The 15,990-nt window shown below is 39.7% G+C and overlaps 1 protein-coding gene across 1 annotated transcript in view; it reads right to left on the reverse strand.

Annotated features, from left to right (window-relative positions):
• Positions 1-15,990, reverse strand: part of thrb (thyroid hormone receptor beta) — a 113,425-nt gene that overhangs the window by 57,807 nt on the left and 39,628 nt on the right. The window contains exon 3 of the mRNA XM_007895492.2: positions 12,938-12,989. The gene's annotated coding sequence lies outside the window, so the exon portion shown is untranslated. The remainder of the gene's footprint in view (positions 1-12,937; positions 12,990-15,990) is intronic.

Here is a 15,990-nt window from a genome sequence, read left to right on the forward strand (position 1 = left end):
CAACAAACCATATGGGAACATCTGTGCTAATACTGTATATTGTGCTGAACAAGACTACAGCTTGGAGTCGCTGATCCTCATTTCTACCAAACTAGCTAGGAAGTATTAAAGCATCTGGTTCTAAAAACTTTAAATATCCAACTTACCATTACAGTAAACCTCAGTAGGCGTTTAATGAAGTTCCTGGGACTCAGATAGGGCCCAGCACTGATGGACAGTGAGATGCTTCTTGAAGTGAGCAGTGCTACTTCTTTTCTTAAATTAATTCTAGTTCATTGGATGCACTGAACAGAAATTATGCAGATCAAAGGTCATTTTTCTGGGATCGGTCATGTTTAAATTGTATAATTAAATCTTTACACTTTATGGTGATATTTGGGGATTTTTTTTCAAATGAAGTTCAGAATAGTCTCATTTGGGGCATGAGTATTGATCTACATAGATGGAGGCAAATTCATCATTTGCTTATTCCAGGTTTCTACTAATTTTTTTTTTTGCCAATTATTCTATCACATCATGACTTGATCTTGGTCTACTCTGTCAGGACTTTAAACTCATTGATTAGGCTGACACTCTAGTATCATGCTGATGGAGCGCTGCATTGTAAGACATGTTATACTCTGGATGAGGCATTAAACCAAGGTCTCGTTGTCTGTTTTCTCAGGTGAATACAAAGGACAACAATCCGCAAGGTAAATTGGCTACACGTTTCATGGCTTTTGTTGGGACCATGCTAAGTGCAGCATAACTGCTGTTTGCACCTACAAAAAAATTCACCACATTGAACAGTAATTGGTGCAAAGTACTTTGATAAGTTTCCATATAAGATTTTATAAAATATTACATTTTTCTTTCTTCATTAATTAATAATAATAAGACCTAATTCTTAATGTAGGATGAGATCAAAGGACCTTCCTCATTGTACCTCCCTTGCAATCTTATGAATGTTGTGCAATGGAAATCTAATCTGATGTTTACAACTGACATAATCACACATGTCCACCAGAGGTCACGAGAGAATAATTTGCAAGTCTTAGTTATAATAAGGAAAGGTTATGAGGCTGAAAAGACAGGTTTTATAAAGGTTCTTAGCTAGCAAGAGCCATTCTTCAAGCTCATTTTTAATCTAATTCAGCTGCAGTGAATGGGCAGCTGTGTTTATTTTTAAAGCCACAACAACTTTTTTTTTAGTATTCATTTTGTCAAAAAGTTACTAGGGTAGTTTGATAAAAAATCCTTAATGCACACATACCTTCTCATTTATTTCTCAACTGGATGTCATGACAAATTAGCAACAAACTTGCTCGGCCAGTGGCTAACTGCACTGTGGCATGGAATTTAGGCTGCATCACTGAAATCTCTCATTTCTGGCAACATAACTTGGAACTTAGCCACACAAATCAGGAAATCCTTTACCAAATTTTAGTTGAGCTCAGATAGGGCAGCGGGGACAGCACAAATGGCAAGAATTTCACAGGCTAGGAGGAGGCATCACAATGCAGTTAAACTGAATTCCTGCTCCTGCCTGCCTGCCTACCCACTACAGGAACTTGCTCAGCTGCTGTTGCCCTCCATTGAACATCCTGCGGTACAGTCATCATCCAGACTCACATGAAGATTCTTATTATGGCGAACTGCAGTTCTGGAGGAATGTTAGCATCTGTGAAGCAGAACCCTTGCACAGGCCTCTACCTTCAGGAGATGACGACAACGGGGGAAATATAGATCCAATGAATTTGGTGCCATAAATAGACCTTTTCAACTGACAATGGGGTTAGAGACTGGAATGGCGGAGCTATGAATAGAGGTGTTTGGATGATACTACAAATTTCTTTTCTGGCATGGTTAGCAATTGGCTCTTTTTATTTGTTTTATTAGTGCTATGTTAACCACTGAGAATAATCACTCTGCAGTTATTAAAAAATACAATACAACAACAAAATTACATTTGTATAGCGCCTTTCACGTTGGGTGGATGTCCCAACAATAAAGAGAAAAAGTAAAAAAAAGCTCAGCAATGCAGAAAGAACATGCTGCAGAAATATAAGATTTCCAATGCACACAAAATATACGGTCAATTCACTTTACAGTATATTATGTGAAGCGTTTTGAGATGTCTCGAAGACGTGATAAGGGGTGATATCAAATGCAAGAATTATTATATCAAATGCAAGGATTATTATATTAAATGCAAGGATTATTATTATTGTTAAATGTAGACCTAAAGCTTGAGAAACACATTGGTTGAATTTTCAACAACTTGCAGTTACATAGCAGCCTTCGGTTAGGAAAATGTCTTAAGAGCACTGTACAGTGTCAGGAATTGGACACTGAGCAAGAAGGGTGGGTGGGAGAGCAACCATAGGCATGGACAAATAAGTATGTTTTAAGGTGCAATGTAAAGATAAAAATGGAATGAAGCAGAAGGAGTGAGGCAGGGACTTCTGGAGATTAGGGGGTAGTGTCTGAAGATTAGGGCGTAGTGGTTAAAGATTAGGGCGTAGTGGCTGAAGATTAGGGCATAGTGGCCGAAGATTAGGTCGTAGTGGCTGAAGATTAAGGCGTAGTGGCTCAGACTCTGATGGTGGCACAGAGGGGTCAGGGAACTCAGGCCTGTATTAGTTGAGTGAAGGGGGAGGAGAGAGGAGTAAGGTGCAGGTCAAAGAAATAGGGAATGCTAGGGCAAGAAGATATTTGTGTATGTGAGTGAGATCCCTGAATTTGATCCATTTGGAGACTGCCAGTGAAGCCTGGCAAGTATTGGAGTGATGGGCTGTTATAATAGGTTTCACGATGTTATAAGCTTATAAAATGCTACAAGCTGTTTTAAGCTTAGAAGATCTTTCTGCCCATTCACACACACTCCTCTACAGTTGAAGAGTTTATTGATATACAGGGTCTTTAATCCAAAACAAACCTTTAATCCTAGGTTAGTTTAGCTTTGTTTCTGAAAACTTAAATGTCATTCAAAATATGCAAAAGAAACCTTACAAAGTCTAGATTTCAACATTGATATCAGTCACCTTGTAACCATAGATCAAATACATATATTCTTCTCTCCTCTTGAACACCTCAATTCAGACTTTAACTTAAAGGTTTCTGTTACATCTGCAGTAACAAAGATCAGAGCAGAACAGCTTGAGCGTTTTTTATAGCTGCATTGGAGGTGTGGCTAACTGAGGATTAGAACATTCCAATCAGGATAAAACCGCACAAAATGCAAGTCCTTTAAAACTGGTGGGATTTAAAATGATCCCATTACACATGTGCACGTACACACATGCATGCATGCACACATGATACATACACATGCATAGAGGCATACACAGAAGCAGACAGGCCCAGACACACAGGCAGGCACACAGGCAAACACACACACACAGGCAGGCAGACACACACACATCTTTTGGACGGGCACCCTTTTGAATAGTAATAATCCTTGCATTCGATATAGCACCTTATCACGCCTTTGAGACGTCTCAAAGAGCTTCACAGAATATACACAGAATTAAAGTGAATTGACTGTATATCTTGTGGACGAAACCTGGCAGTGAATTGCTCACAGCAGTGTCACATAAACAGTCGTGGATTGAGTGACCAAATTATTATTAATTTTATTATTTTTTTGAGGGATTATAACCCCCAGAAAACTGATCCACCAATTGACTAACAACCGAGATCCTACTTACTGCTTGGTGAACAGAGCCGTGAGGAGTAAGGAAACTTACTTAATGTTTCGTACCACCTGGGAATCGAACTCAGGTCTTCTCGCTTATGAGGCGATTGATATCCCAGCGCTATACAAGTGTAATTTTATTGTCGCTGAGTGCTCTAACTTCAAACCAATACCTTACAGTTTACAATTATGTTAATTTGGGGTATATTTGAGATTAAACACTAAGGAAATGCATTCAGAATAGTTAATCAATGTCTACTTAAGAAAACACACAGCAAGAAATTGGTTGCTTGCAATCAAGAACATAAAATAACAACAAAAACTTGCATTTATATAGCACACTTCACACAGGTTAGCATCCCAGTGCGCTTGGTGGTGGTGGAGCATGATACCGAGTCAGGGAGGTGGAGGTGAGCGAAGACACGGTTGAAAAGGAAAATCTTCAGGTGCGATCTGAAGATGGGGAAGGAAGGGGGAAGGTAGAGGGATGGAGGAAGAGTGTTCCAGAGTTTGGCGGCATAGTGGCTGAAAGCACAGCCACCAATGGTGGAATGGAGGGGACAAGGGAGGAGGCTGGAGTCAGACGAGGCAGAGTAGTGGGTTGGAGAGAAAGCAGGTCAGAGAGGTAGGGGGCTGCCAGGCCATGAAGATGGGTATGAGGATCTTGAAATTGATAAGGGAGCCAGTGGAGCCTGGTTAGAACTGGTGTGATGGGGATATGGAGTTTAGTACCGGTGAGTGTGTGGATGGCAGAGTTTTGGATCAACAGAATTTTGTGGATGGTGGAGCTGGCGAGGAAAGATCCATCAGAGCTGGTCCTTCCACAGAGCAGCCAATATCTGTCCTATCATCCACCATCTCTTATCTGCTGCATTCACACTCTGATCTGAAAGGGTTATCAAGTAAGAAGACTCCAAACATGAAGGGGGTAAGAACCACAGAGAATATTAATCTATGCTGACTTGTTCCTTTATTCAAGTCTAGCTCCCTCACTCCCCTCATTCAATGGCACATCCCAAAAAGTACCTCTTTGACCATGCTATCAGTCATCTTTCCCCTTCCCACCCCCTCGGCTCCAATATATATATATTTACGAATTCTGTAGAGATCTGGAGATTCAGATCCACAAATCTCTAAAAGTAGCTGCACAGGTAGATAAGGCTAGAAAAAAAAGGCCAATGGGGTCTTGGGCTTTATATCCAGATGGATAGAATATAAAAGTGAGGAGGTGATGTTTAAACTGTACAAAACCTTGGTTAGACCACAGCTTTTTGCTTATAGTAATCTCCTGTAAAACAAAGAGACATCAGAGCGATCTGAAGATGTGTTCAGTGTTTGTACTAGAGTCCCAAAAGTGTTGTTCGATGTGTACACATTATACATTGGTAATGTGATAGCTGAATATTTACAAAGATTACAAACAATGTACAGCACAGAAACAGGAACTCGGCCCTCACCAGTGTGTTCCAGTGTTTATAATCCATAATATTGATATTATAGGCACTGGATCAAAAGCAAGAATTAATATTATTACAGCAAAATCTGGACATACACACAGCCTGAGAACAGGGTGATTAACTCGAGGATTGTCAGCCAGATCACTGAGAGGAATTCCCTTCTCTTGAACCACCACACCCCCAACAGTGACATTTGATCTTTAACTTCCCTCAACGGGAGAGCAGGCACAGACCAGAGCTGGGTTCAATATCTCATAAAAATTTATATGAAGTGATTATTGAGAAGTTTGAAAATGATTAAGTTTTACTAAAAAATATAGAAAGCACCCACCTAGTACATAATAACACCTTGTTTCTTACTTCTTAAAAAAATGATATTGTTGGCGTTCATTCCTACCTGTTCATGGATTCCTGTGGTTGCAGTGCTTGAGTGGACCTTAATTCTACCATGTGTGGAAAATGTCAAGAATGTGAAGGAGGGATTTATAACTAAAACATAGAAGTAACTGGAAAGATTTGCAGGTTTTGGTGACATTTTGGGAATTAAGAAGTAAGTAGTATAGCTTGTGCAGCTTTAGAAATAGTCTAAATAAAACAAGCAGAAAAGGTTGGAACAAAGTCATAAGGCTGTCCTCATCACAAGCCGAATTCTCACATCCACCTGAAGAGCTCACGGCTCAGGGTCATTTAATCAAGTTACATTTTTCGTGAAAACTGTGATTTCTCTGTTCACAATATCTGGATATGAAGTTCCTTCTCATACGATTGAAAAATGCTCCACTAAATGTAGGTCAATATTTAAGAGCTGGCTTCAGGTTTCATAAGGATAAAAGCCAACTTGTGCTGTAGTTGCAGACGCTCTGGTTTCATTTAACATTTCTGAGAATTATGTGTTTTTTTCTACTTTCTCCACCTTATAATGCCAGGGGTCCTTATAATCAACTGCTTCATATTTACATTCCAATATTTTCTTGCTTGCTCTTTTCTGACATGCCATCTGATCAATTCGAAGAAATTTCACTCAAACTCTCTAGTGCGGCTTTAATGGAAAATAGTTAAGCTACTTGCCAATGTTGTAATGATAGAGAGCTGGAAAAATCCAGTGTCGGTTACAGAATGACAATCTCTGCTCTGGTTCTATTCAGTACAAACTCAGAGGTTCTCTCCTAGCAATGTAAACATTGTTATTGTGCTTGCTCAGCAGTCCAGCAGCACTGGGATGGAATCAAAACAGAATGGTTTTACAAAAGCAAAGAACCAAGCCAACAAAGGAGAGAGAGTCCAACAATTCAGATCGTGATCTGCAGTTGGCAAAGAGCTAGAATATAAGGCTATCGAGCAAGGCTTTTTGGTCAAACAATGTGGGGGGGGCCATTAAAACAATTAGAAAAACAAGAGTGAATGACAAAAGAAAATAATTTTACAATTCAGTTCAAAGAATACAGAAGAAAAGAAAACAAAATTCTCCCAAATTTTGGTTGGAATTCTATGTATGAACTTATTCCAAACAGCTATTAATGTAGTACAACTGAAAATCACTAATTATTTTTGACTTTCAGGCAAGTTTTGACTTTGACTACAAATCTTGACCTTGAAGTTTTTTTTGGCTCTCACAAACCTTTATTTTTTTTGTTTCAAGTCAGAAGAGCACACACTCGTGCATCTGCTCATCCCCCAGTCACTCTGCCTCGCCCCCTCATTAGCCTCCTTCAAGTCCCGCTTCAAGACCCTCCTCTTTGACCATGCCATCGGCCACCCCCCTTCCCCTCCCTTCCCTTTTCCTCTCCTCCCAACCCCAACTCGGGTCTGAAATGCTGTACTCTGTCCAGCGCCTTTGGACGTCCTCCCGACGTGAAAGGCGCTATACAAATGTAATCTTGTTGTTTCTCGCGCAAACACACACTGGCTCCTATGGGCCTCACAATTCACTTCTCTCGCCACAAGTTGTCTTGGTGGTTCATTTCTAATTACAGATGATACTGGACAGGGTAGAAGTTTCAATTTTGTGTACAATCTAGATGACCAGTTTGCAAAACTTAAGCTGTTTAATTCACAATAGTTTTTCAGCAGTAAAAAGCACTGGTGGGAGAGAATCCAATTAATTCGGGGTGAAACCTTTCCTTACTTCACACGCATGCCCTGTTTATCTAGTAGTAAAAACCCGCTTGTTAGTCGATTGGTGGATCGCTTTTCCAGGGGTAATAATCCTTTTTAAAAAAATAATTTGGTTACTCAATCCATGACTGTTTGTGGGACATTGCTGTGTGTAATTGGCTGCCGCGTTTTGCCCACAAAATATACAGTCACTGCATTTTACAGTATATTCTGTAAAGCACTTTGAGATGTCTCGTAATAATAATAATAATCCTTGCATTTGATATAGCGCTTTTCACGTCGGGAGGACGTCCCAAAGCGCTTCACAGAACACACTGTAAAGTGAATTGACTGTATATTTGTGGGCGAACGCGGCAGCCAATTGCGCACAGCAATGTCCCACAAACAGTCGTAGATTGAAAATGACCAATTTATTATTGTTTGGGGTTTTGGAGGGATTATTATTAGGCGTGTGGAGTAAGGAAACTTGCCCAAGGTTTCGCCCTGCCTGGAATTGAACTCAGGTCTCTCACTTGCAAAGCGAGTGCTCTAACCACTGAGCTACAGGACTCCACGTCCACGTAGACGTGATAAGGCGCTTTATCAAATGCAAGGATTATTATTACATTATGGAAATTCTTTCATACATAAACTAATTGGCAGGCTTTTGAAGGACTGCCAGAATCTATTTAAATATTTCATTGGAAATTACATTTTAGGTTTAGTGATAACCCAATTATGTATTATGTATTGAGGTACAGACCAGCCATGCTCTTATAGAATGGCGGAAGTGGCTTGAGGGGCTGAATGGCCCATTCCTGTTTTTATGTTTCTGTGAATTAAAGAAGCAATAGGCCCAAAATTCCACCTAAAATTTAAAGATTCTCTAGATTTGTGAAAAATTCTTAAATTCAGACTTAATTTGGAAACCAGTACTTTTAAGATCTGTGAAAAACAGGTTCCAAAGACCGAATTTGAGAATTTTCCACAATTGTGTGTCATCTTAAAAGACTAAGATTAAAACTAAATGGAATTTCTAGCCCCATAATGGTGTTTCACCAAATTTAAGTTGTTGGTTATCTAATCTTCTTTCAAATCATTCTATGTAGCAGTTTGATACAATACAATTGATATAACGCCTTTCATATCGAGAGGACACCCAAGGTGTTGGTTAATCCTCACTCTTTTTTCGTCAACACAGGCATTTACCATGGTCTCCCCAGTCACCCATGTTCTTAGTTGCTTCTCTACATTAATGGCTTCCTCCACTTACCATTCACCCCTATATATAGAGTATTTTGTTGTTGACGATTTTACTTTAGCATACTTCACATTGCACACCATTACTACACATCCCCTTACCCCTCTCACACTGGCTAAACCACTAAATCTTTATCTACCCCATGTACTTTGATAGGGCAATACTCATATTAGTCACATTTGTATGTCATATCTCTAACACAACTAATCAACTGTTAAAGCAACTTAATCATTATTCTTCTATCAACAGTCTGGGCCTCACCATTTATTCTTATCTCAAAAGGAATGCTCACATCTACAATATGTACAGGACCGGAAAAGATCATAATGCTATTGGCCCCAAAGTTTTGAAAGAAAGTAACTAAATAATATAATTCTATAATACTCCACTCACATATTCTTTAACTGAGTTATTTGCCAAACAAACTATTTTATTCCCTCTTGAACGTGTTGACAAAAACCTGCCTCCTCCCACTCACTGAAATTTCTATTCGATACATTCATCCACTCTATGTAAAGTATGTAAATCTGATTTAAAGAAAGCTCTTTGGTCCGTTTGATTCCATGATTCGATAACACCCACTCTATTGTCTTCGCATCACAGCATCAAGCTGCTTTTTAAACAAGTCCAGCGTCAAGGCTTCAAACACCATTCCTGGTCATCTGTTCCAGTTGTTATTTATTTTCTGTGTAAAAGAAGTAATGTATTTCTGGGCCTGAATTTGTCCTTTGCCACTGTGAACCTGAATCCTCTTGTTCTACTGGCGTGGAGTCCTGTAGCTCAGTGGTTAGAGCACTCGCTTTGCAAGCGAGAGACCTGAGTTCAATTCCAGGCACAGGGCGAAACCTTGGGCAAGTTTCCTTACTCCACACAGAGCCTAATAATAATCCCTCCAAAACCCAAAACAATAATAAATTGGTTATTTTCAATCTACGACTGTTTGTGGGACATTGCTGTGCGCAATTGGCTGCCGCGTTCGCCCACAAATATACAGTCAATTCACTTTACATTGTGTTCTGTGAAGCGCTTTGGGACGTCCTCCCGACGTGAAAAGCGCTATATCAAATGCAAGGATTATTATTATTATTATTATTATTATCTGAATGTAATGTTCTGGCTTTACTTTCTCAATCCCATTTAAAATCTTATATACCTCTCACATGTTTATTTAAAGGCTGAAGAGCCCCCATCGTATCTGATCATTGCTATAGGCTCATTCCTTTAACAATGGGAATCATTTACATTGCTCTCTGCTACACTGACTCTAGAGCCTGGGCAGTTCTATTATGTAACAGTGACCAGAACTGTTTGCAATATTCCAGGTACGTTCGGACCAGAGCATTGTATGTTTCATTTGATTTGAATTCAGCTGATTTGGCAATATTGCCCAGCATCCTGTTTCACTGCTCTCTTCCGAGCTTAAGTCTGTATCCTTTTGTTCTAATTTATTTTTTTACCATATTAGACACATTATTGGATTCACTTAATCTAAGCTTTTTAGAATCTTGAATACTTCAATAAGATCACCCTGAAAGGATAGTTGAAGGTTGAACAAGACAACAAATAAATTACATTTGTAAAGCACCTTTCACGTCGGAAGGACTTCCCAAGACTCCAAGGCTCCACGTAAGGTTTCACGTAAGAACAAGTTCAGTATCACTTCCTGTGAATTATTCTTATTTCTTAAACTACACACCATTCTTCTCCATTACTAAAACATTCTCCAAGAAGCAAGCTGTTTCCTCTTTCATGCCAAACACTTATTTTCCCCTCAACAACATAACATAACATGTAGGAGCAGGAGTAGGCCATTCGGCCCTTCGAGTCTGCCCCACCATTCAATCATAATAATAATAATAATAATCCTTGCATTTGATATAGCGCTTTTCACGTCGGGAGGACGTCCCAAAGCGCTTCACAGAACACACTGTATGGTGACTTGACTGTATATTTGTGAGTGAACGTGGCAGCCAATTGCGCACAGCAATGTCCCACAAACAGTCGTAGATTGAAAATGACCAATTTATTATTGTTTTTGTTTTGGAGGGATTATTATTAGGCTCTGTGTGGAGTAAGGAAACTTGCCCAAGGTTTCGTCCTGCCTGGAATTGAACTCAGGTCTCTCGCTTGCAAAGCGAGTGCTCTAACCACTGAGCTACAGGACTCCACATGGCTGATCTTCTAATCTAACTCCAGCTAATAACCTGACCCTGCCTTATCCCCATATTCCTTAAACCCTTTTGCAATAAGAAATCTCTCTATCTCAGTCTTCCCCTCTATCTATAAAATATATACCACCCAAATCTTCAAAACTGCTCTTGTATTAAGGGTGGCTCTACTAGGATCTCCTCTTCTTTCTTGGATGGGAAAAAGTTCTGCACAAAAAAAGTTCTATCCATTCAGCCACAAGGGGCTCCTGGATGTAGATGGGAGGAGTCAACATGCGATCGACAGTGGACTCCTGCCATTCACAAGCGGCTGGAGTTGGGCTGTCAATCAGTGAGGGGGCGGAGAAATAGACAGAACGGGGGTCAACCAAGTGGCTGCAGGCTGTCAATCACATCTAATCCGCCGCTAATTGGTTCTCTTCCCGTCCAATGGGAACGGCAATAGGAGGGAGGCAGCACTGCTGCTCCTCTGCTGGGGCGGGAAGGTACACATTGGCTGTCCCTGATGTGTCCGGTTTAACCACTTCCACTGTATAGTCCTCATTTCACCGCACACCTGCCTTCTGCTATTTAACTATATCTTACACTGAGCTCGAGATTTTACATTGTGTAGAAAGAAAAAATATGTGAAATGAAAAGCATAAAAAATCCAAAGTAACATTTAAGAACCAGGCCTCATGTTAGGAATTAAATATCCAATTTAGATTAGCTGTAAATTTCTGTTCATTACAATTCTGAAAGCTGAATTACAGGAAGGATTAAGAAAGAAAATTGTTCAAAGTACAATTCTTAGCTATTTTAAAACAAACGTGGTTACATCTATGAGACAGGCTTAAGCTAAATGCAAATTATATTTTCTACAAAGAAAAACAGTGCAACAGATGCAGCAGGCAGATAATTGAAATGAATTGAATACCCCTCACTAAAACTGATCTGGGAGCCCAGCTCCAATGACTGGTGAATCCTGTGCAATCATTATGATCTAAATTAAATGCAGTGATTAAGAGTTGGATTTATTAAACTGGATGATTCAAGGGAATAGAAAAAAATGGAATTGGTGACTGGGAAAAATGAGCTCCCGGAGTTATTTTAACCTTCTCAGTTTTAAAAAAAATCCTTCAGAATTTGAGTGGAGAAAAACAGTTTCTATAGATCAAGGTCAATCTTCTATACAAGCACAATGAATGTATATCACTTTTGCCTCACATCGTAAAATGTTTTTGCAGACAAACACTTAGCTTTCAGGTCTGTTTTCCAATGTTAAAATAGTTCGAACTACAGGCACAAAATGTCATCTTGCCTTTATAGCTTGTGAGACTATTTTGACTAAGAAAATAATAATCCTTGGATTTGTCTTTCACTTTAGCAGCATGTCTCAAAGGTTTTACAGATTATTACTGCAAACACTAGTGACTGTAATTTGTAGCTGGAGCAGATTTGTGAAAAATTCTTAAATTCAATCTCCTTTTGGAAGACAGTTTCTTTATACAACTGCAGAAAATGGCTTTCAAATTAAGATTGAATTTAACAATTTTCCACAAATCCACAACAACTTAAACTTTAAGAAAATTATCTTACAAATTATTCGGAAGTATTTTCAGGCATTAGATGGAAACATCACTTCTACGTTCATGTTTAAAGAAAACAATTGGCCTGTAATGAGAATCCATTTTAACACATGAATTTTGGGTCCATCTTTTGAATTAGAACAACAATTTACACTTATATCACGCTCTTCACACAGAATAGTGTCTCAGAGCACTTGTCAGGAGTGGAGTCAGGAGGAGCCAACCAAGGCAACTGACTGTGCTAGTTTGGCATTTGAACTGGGGGTGGGAGCCATCGAGGATGGGAAGGGAAACAAAGACTGAAGGCGCAGTCAAACAGGTAGGTCTTGAGACGGATGTCGGGGGATGGGGGGGTGGAGTCGGTGGTGGAGTTCCAGAGTTTGGGGGCAGTATCCGATCATAGCTGCAGCTGACAAAGCAGGAGCTCACTAGTTTGAATCCTGCTCTGTCCTGAGATTGCTAGTCCCAGCCAGGGTTGCATAGGGAGGATAAATCATTCCCTGGTTTAGGGAGGTTAAAATCAACCAGGTGTTGGGGTTCTGGTCCTGCTAGCACCCTCTTTTAGTTATGCATTTGTGTGGCACCTGGGTAGGAAGAAGTCAGGCCTGCCTATGACATCCTTTACAGTTGAGTGACTCGCCCAGACTCACAGCCAAAGCTCGCACACAGACACTGACCACTTGGCAGAAGAATGAAGGGCAACCAGCACCTACCTGGGAATCCACATCCACCGAGGAAGCTGGGGACCAGGAGCAGAGGCATAGACTGGTGGAAGAAAGTTTAGAAAATTAATTGGGCATGTTAAATTAAAAAATCAATTAAATAAATTATTTTTCCTTTCCTACATTGGCACTGTTCAAATCTGGCCTCTTTCCCAACCTCCTGCCTGCACTGTACTTTGCAGTTTGGTGCACATGGCAGGAGGCATCCGTTACCAGCCTGACGCAAACAAACTGTTTTGGCTGTGATGTGCTAGTGATAGTTACTGTATTACACAGTAAAAGAAAAACTGATAATTGAACCATATGCTGTCTTCCCCCTCCCATTAAATATTTCAACATTTATTATTTCATTGCTGCTACTGTAAATCCCTTGATGAAGTTTGCTGTCTTTCTTAATTAAGAAACATGGACATATGTGACTCCGACTGCTGTAAGCCAATCTAATTTGGGGGCAAGATTCTCTCGAGTCAACTGTCAAACCTCCAGTTACCAGATGGAGTTCCCATTTGGGATTGTTAATTAACAAAAGCAGAGCGCAGGCGGGAGGTGGGAATGAGGCCACTTTTGAAGATGTGGAGACGTAGGGAAGGAGGAATATTTTCCGCCACAAAATACACACAATCACACCACTTTACAGTATATCCTGTGGAATGCTTTGAGAAGTCCTGATGACATGATAAAGCCCTACATCAAATGCAAGATTTATTATTATTATAAAATTTTGGTGCTTTAGCTGATTTATTTTTGGATTTACGGAGTATATTTTCTACACTTGCAATGGTATACAAAATCTTATATGGGAATGAAAAAGTAAACCCAGATCAATACTTTAAGATGTATCACCACAGTAGAATAAGAGGACATCAAAGTCTGAGGAGGCTGGGGACGCCACAGATTTTGAAGGGCAATTTCAGGACAGATACCAGGAAGTTTCTCTTTACACAGAGGGTAATCAATGACTCGGACAGGTTGCCAGGAAAGGTGGCAGGACACTAGACTCATTTAAACAGCAGCTTTGATGTTGTGATGAGGAGACGTTAAGTTCTGGAGGGATGAAATCAGATGGGCCTTCTTCATACAGACCAATTTTTTGATCTTGTGAAGTTGTGAGATACTCAGCACTTTTATTGCAAACATGCTCTATGTATCAAACAAGAATTTCACATAATAACTAAATACTAACGGGGATATTCTGAACGACCACAAGAGCTGAAAAAATCAATGATTTTTAGATTCCTTCCCCCAATAAATTCTCCCTACAATAAAGCTTCATAAATGTAGTTCCTCTGATGACGTAATGAGTAAAGGAACTGACCAGTAAGGGCAGTACTAGGTCATACAGACTGGAAGGTTGTATTTCATATTCCACAGTTTATGTTGAGTTAGGTAATCTCAGACAGGTGACAAGAGGAGTAATACTATTAGCCCTAGCAAATCTGAGTTAGAGAGGAGAAAGAAAAGCCAGGGTCCTGCATCTGATTGCTATCTAGACACCTTTGCTGGAAAGGGAGAGCATATGACCATGACTTGACTATAATACCTCAGAAGTCAAATATACTGCTCTGAGATACCAGAGACACATCTGCAACTGTGTCACCAAAGGCAAAAGGAATTAAATACCTTCAGAGATGCAAAATTGGAGTAAAATAATTGGCTGGTGAGAATTGTTTTTAAAAACATAGCAAATAACAAGTTGTCATGAGACCAAGCGACTCCCAACAAATCTTGACAAAAGCTTAAGATTTTTATTTTTTCTAAAAGACAAGGCAGTAAATTTCTGAAGTAGAAAACTATTTTTGTGAGATTTTGTAAGTGAAGTCCTTCAGTGCTGGCATTGGCAGCGCCACTATCTGCTGATGCCAATACAACACCACAAGAAACACAAAGAAGCATCCTTTTTATTGGAGCTAAAAGGGCAACGAGAAGGAAGAGTTGCTTCACTGGCTTTATGATGATGAAAGCTGCTGAGTAGCAGTATGGGAGATCAGTGAATGTGAAAGTTGTGTACAGAACTCATAAAATACTACTTTCCCATACTCAGGGCAAAACGTTGGCCAAGTTTCCTTACTCCACGTGCCTCTGTTCACCTAGCAATAAGTAGGAATCCAGTTGTTAGTCGATTACTGGATCACTTTTCCAGGGTTAATAATTGCTTAAAAAATAATAATAATAATTTGGTCACTCAATTCATGACTCTTTATGCGACACTGCTATGCGCAATTGGCTGCCATGTTTCGCCCACAAAATATGCAGTCAATTCACTTTACAGTATATTCTGTGAAGCGCTTTGAGACAGCTCAAAGACATGATAAGGCCCTATATCAAATGCAAGGTTTAATTTATATTATGATTATATACTGTTCCACAAGGAAGCCTCAACATGGTTGGGAAGTGCCAACAACAAGGGTGAGGAAGAGCAGTCTATACCATTTACATTTGTCTGCAAGTTACCTAGTATGACACAGGCTTCAAGGAAGCCCCATGAATCTCACAGATGGTGAATAAAAATGAATTAAAAGTCACCACCCACACAGTAATTCTCTGAGCATTGCCAGCGGGCTTTCTGGGGAAGGTTACGGGCTTAAGAATCTTTGTGAGGTGAAAAAATGCAAGGGGTCAGTTTCCAGTATAAGGTTGCTTCAAACACCAGAAAACAAAATCACAGATCAGTGAGGTGGACTGTCAACATCATTGGGAACAAATGCTTATACAACCCACAATTTTACTATGTCCTAAAAGATAAAGCCAATAATTTGTTTCGAATTAAACCTCAAATAGGAAAATTCATTCTCAAACACGCTAAAAGGTTACAATACAATTTACTTTTATATAGTGCCTTTCACATCAAGAGGTTATGTCAAAGTACTTCAAGGTTGAATTATCAGAGGCCCCAATTGTGGAGTGGGTCAAAGCAGTCTGCTGGCAATAGAAAGGAGAAATATTGAATTTCATAGTCTTGTATTGCACTCTGCTGCTTCACAAATCTTTCAGTGCCACTGGCAGAATCTAACATCACTGGGATGAGTTCAGCAAGGAAGAGCCCA

The sequence above is a fragment of the Callorhinchus milii genome, unplaced genomic scaffold (genome assembly GCF_018977255.1).
Source record: "Callorhinchus milii isolate IMCB2004 unplaced genomic scaffold, IMCB_Cmil_1.0 Scaffold2, whole genome shotgun sequence".
Taxonomy (NCBI): domain Eukaryota; kingdom Metazoa; phylum Chordata; class Chondrichthyes; order Chimaeriformes; family Callorhinchidae; genus Callorhinchus; species Callorhinchus milii.